Raw genomic sequence first — 5000 nt, forward strand, 5'->3', positions numbered from 1 at the left:
GATATGAAATTGAGAAGGATTGACATATTCCTTTAATAAGGTTAAAGTAAATATGAGGATACAAGTTATTGTGCAAAAGTGATTTATCTTTGATGTGAAAATTTTTACAAACAAGGTGCTTGTTTGGGTCTTCTATTGTTTCGAAGCAAGGCAATTGCCAGGAACTATTCACATAATTTCAGTTAAGGTGTAGCTTGGTATCTATATATTGTGTTTGAATATGACCAACTCGGTATGTGAATGAATTATCTATATCCAAATAAGATTTCCTTTCTCTTGTCAGTTTTAGTTATCATGTTTTATACATTCAGCATGTTGAAGGCCTATTTAATAAAGGTGGTTCCTCTCTTTTAGTTTTGTTCTATACACAAAATGATGAAATACGCAGCAAGTGTGAGTTTGAGAGAATGCAGCATGTATATTGGATCAGGTTCCTCATACTGACTAATCAGTTGGCTTCTATAAATGTCATAGAGTTGCATATATGGCTTTGTTTAGATTTTTGAAACTTACTTGTATATAAATGTTTGGTCTCAAGTATATGGGAATGCACCCTCACACATATCCTATGTTCTCATCTTATAGAAATTTTCAGCAAGATGACAAGCATGCCTATTATACATATATGTTCATGCTTGTGTATGTGTAATAGGTTCGTGGAAGCCTGATACGGATGTAATAATAATATCTTGGAAGCAAGTCTAGTTGGTGGGTAAACATATATTAGTGTAAGAAGTATTTATTAGATGTTACAACTTTGACAGTTTTTTTTCCAGAATTTGGTTGCAGGTATCTCATGCAAGAGTTGATTTCTCTCTACCTCTTTCTGCGTTAGTGATGGTTATGGGAGTTATTGTTCCCAGGCTTTATTGAATGAGATTCATCATTCTTTTCTTGTCATTTCAGACATGTAACAGTTTTCAGTCCAGTAAGCTTTTCATTGCGTTCTACAGTGTGGATCACTGATCTTTTGTTTGAATTGTTGCAGATGTTGGTGATATCCTTACCGTTTCGTGCGGGGTGACGGCTATTGACGGTTATTACCCTTTGTCATTTCGTGTGGTGGTGATATTCAGTTTACAGCTTTATGCTGGGACAACTATATGCTGGGTTTACAGTATGGGTGCCACCACATCTTGCCCCGGGGGCGTAGGATACCGTACTGGGTTTACCGCCGAGTGCGGGGTTTAGTGTGGGTGCGACCACGTCTTGCTTGGGGGACGTAGGGTTACCACATTGGTTACGGCCGAGTGCCGGGTTTCACCACTCGAGTGTTGGGTTTACCGCCAATGTCGAGTTCGACTGCTGAGTGTCGGGTTTTACCGCCGAGTGCAGGGTTTACCGCTGAGTGTCGGGTTTTACCGCCGAGTGCGGGTTTTACCACTGAGTGTGGGGTTTTACGGCTGAGTGCCGGGTTTTCGGCTACGAGCCGGGTTTTACCGCCGAGTGCAGGGTGGTTCACAGCTGAATGTGGATTCTACTGCTATGTGCAAAGTTTTTCTGAGTGTTTTTGAGGGGTTTTGAGACGTATCGGGGTTAACCGATAACAAAGAGGAAAAAGAACAAACGTATGTATTTGCTACTTGAATGACATTGGTCAGTTATGATCATAAGAACAGATCTTGTCATACATCTGTGAGTTTGTGCTCGGGATTAGGTATGTTCAATTTGATGTTTATGCATTGATGAGCACGGTCAATTACAATTGCAAATCATATCAAGTAAGCTGCTAAATTGAGTGATGCTTAACACTGATATGGCAGCTAAATTTCTTTCCTGAGTGAATAATAACGGTTAAATAGTGCAATAGAGGCAATTGAAGTTTGATTTGCTTGTTAATCAAGTGTAAAGCGATATGATTATTGAAGTTTGATTTGCTTGTTAATCAAGTGTAAAACGATATGATACTTTAGGCATGAATATGAAAGTATAAAAGTAACAGAGGATGTATATGGCATGAGTTTGAAAGGCGGGCTTGGCTATATGGGTACATGTCTAATGTAATTATGTAAGTATAAGGGATACTGGAAGAAAGCAATTCGAGATACTGTTTCCGTCAGTGTTGATGTTGGACTGGAGCATGAACAACGAACACCCAACTTATTACATATATTTCAAGATTGCTCATACAAGTTTAGATAAACGGGTGCTTATGTATCTACTGATTTGTTCATTTAAACGCATAGTTAAGTTCTATGGGGTTGTCATGCCTTAGTGTACCCTGTTTTAGGAAGGTTGAAACTCTAGTGGCTGGAAATTTCGAGGCGAAATTTCCTTAAGGTGGTGGGTTTGTAATACCCGGATAATTTAGAAATAATAAATAAATACTTTATATATTTAAAATAAAATAATAATAATAATAAAAATAAATTTTTTTTTGAAATAATAATAATAAAAATAAATTTTTTTTATGGAAAGGTCGAGAAGATTTGAGAAAAAGGAGGAAGGAGAGAATGAGACCAACCTTCTCAATTATAGGTTTGAACGACCTCATCTTTTGAGGGGGATCGGAGAACTCTCTCCTCCAGAGAGAGAGAGAGCCACGGAAGGACCTGTTCTTGGACACATCGACTGGGTTTGGTCAGCAACCACAGTCAGGTCCGGCCTCACCTCGGCGACGAACTATATCGATTAGGAGCCCTCTGACCTTCCTCAAGCCTGTGGTGGTGGCTAGCACCAGTTCAAACTGAAAAGGAGCTAACTAAAGAGGGTACTGTGGGTTCCTCCTAGTCCGACCACAGATTGAAGGCGGACTCGGGACACTTATATGAAAAATTGAGGTAATGAGTTGTATTTCTTGTATTAAATCTGGGTCAGGGTGTTACAGAGGACCATCCAAAAGTGCAGGACATTTAAAGGAAAAGTGTGACATGCTGCAATCCATCATACTCTTGGAATACCACAGGTGCTTGGAGGAAATAATAGGACCTCTCCAAAATACATTAATTTTGATTTACATGCAGATCAAAGGTGAAAACGAACTTGTTGGATCTGGCTTAAACCCGAAAGCTTCAAAACATGATCCATTTCAAGTGTGCTTGGAGGTCTAGGATGTTGAAGGGTTTGGAGGTCATTGGTTTGGAAATCAGATAAACCCAAGGGTTTGGTTTGATTTTTTCGTCTTGTTCTAGATGTGTGATATCAATGACATCGTCGTTTTACAAGGCTAGCCAACAAAGCTTGTGGTGACATCTCCACTAAAGGATAATATGGTGATTGATAGCAGTGAGGCCCTAGTGTTTGAAAGCAGGGAGAGGCACAGATAAAAACAGTGCGATGGTTAGGGTGAAACAGTAATAGACAAAGCGACACTAGTATAACGAGGCTCGATAGCTAAAGCTTAGTATGACCAGAAACTTTCTCAAATATTTCATGACCGAAGGACAATATGAATGTGTTTAGTACTACTTCATTAACAAACTAAAATCACAAAACTTTTTTTTTTTTTTTAGACGGGGCTGTGCAGTTGCTTTTAAGTCTTGATTAATGAAACCATACAATACAAGATGAAGACATAAAGCCAAAACCCAAAATTACAATAAGTAGCGTATTCTAACATACACTAGTTAGCAAAGTTAGCAAAAAAATGCATCATAATGATTAATAGCATAAGGGAAATAAAACTGTACCGAAGACAAGCAGCATATGATTAATAGCATCATAATAAACTTTTGTCTTCTATTGAGTTTTGTTTTGTTTTAGGTGTTGCTAAATATACCCAACAAACTACTTAATAGACCCAGCCCTAGCAAATTATGTTAAATATTCCAAATTTACCCTTGAAGAAACCCAACAAAAATTGTGGCTCAATTCACACACCCAACAAACTTCTTTCTAGAACAGTATGGAAAAAAAAAAAAAACTTCTTCCAAGACAAGAGTATCAAGAGTAGTAGAGAGAGGACATTTGAATATTGATAATTATAAATACAATCATCAAAACTAATCCCAACCATAGTCGTCATCCATGGTTTCATAGTTTGAGTAAGCTGTTATATTCAAGTTACGAATTGATTGGAAAAGATATGGTTTGGTTGGTCCCGGTAGAGTAGTAGCACGAATGATGAGTGCAAAAAGATTTTTTGCTGGGAGAGAGTGGAGGAGAGGAGTGAGAGAGAAGTAGCAATGTCCATAGAGCAGAGTTGCAGAGAGGAAGAAGGTGAAGTAGAAACATTGAGAATTGGAGCTTTACATGTGAAAACCGTTGCTCTCAAATCAAGATATGATGCTAATTCATGTGAAAAGCTATTTAGTTGATATCATGATTACAAACTAAGCCAAGGTGAAACAATCATGATAGGAGCACTTATGAGACGAACCCAGATTTGATAAAGAGGTGTTGCCGTGATGGGTTTCACTTTTTAGATGAAGTGCTGGGTGTAGATAGATATAGGGGTTAAACTGGAAAGAATGTGAGAAAAATATAAGTGCTGGGTCTAATTATCAATTTGTTGGGTACATTTAGAAACACCATTTGCCCATTTAATACTAATTTTAATATCTCATTCCCCATTCTAATGATAATCTTTTTCATGTGCCCATTCCAATATAAGGTAACATTTTTTATGCCCAAATACACAAATCTTTATTAATGTCATAATAAAAAAATAATTTTTATATATATTTTTAATACAATTTTACCCTCACTACTTCAACATGTATAGAGAGAGAAACTAGAAGAGAAAGAATAATTTAGCCGGAACCTCACCGGACTCCGGTCACCCGCCGCCGGATTCCGGTCACCGGATGCCGGAAATTTCTTCGGTCGCCATTATTGACCCCTAGTACGTAACTCATATTTTCTTCGGTGGCCGGATTTCGATCACCGGTAACTCAGTTACTGACCCCCAGTATGTCACACCTCAGGACTCATTCCGCCGTAACACGATATTGTCCGCTTTGGGCCCACCGGCTTTCACGGTTTTATTTCCGACAGCTCAGGAGCAGCTTCCCAGTAGGTCACCCATCTTGGGATTGCTCTAGCATCAACATGCTTAACCT

The 5000-nt window shown here is 38.4% G+C and overlaps 1 non-coding gene across 1 annotated transcript; it reads left to right on the forward strand.

The window, feature by feature from the left end:
• Window positions 1-95: 95 nt before the first annotated feature.
• On the forward strand, window positions 96-1850 carry LOC101309721. The gene is made up of 2 exons (XR_184467.1): window positions 96-910; window positions 989-1850. It is a non-coding gene; the product is annotated as an uncharacterized LOC101309721 (transcript).
• The last annotated feature ends 3150 nt before the right edge of the window (window positions 1851-5000 follow it).

Source organism: Fragaria vesca, linkage group LG4, assembly GCF_000184155.1.
Source record: "Fragaria vesca subsp. vesca linkage group LG4, FraVesHawaii_1.0, whole genome shotgun sequence".
NCBI classification, from domain to species: domain Eukaryota; kingdom Viridiplantae; phylum Streptophyta; class Magnoliopsida; order Rosales; family Rosaceae; genus Fragaria; species Fragaria vesca.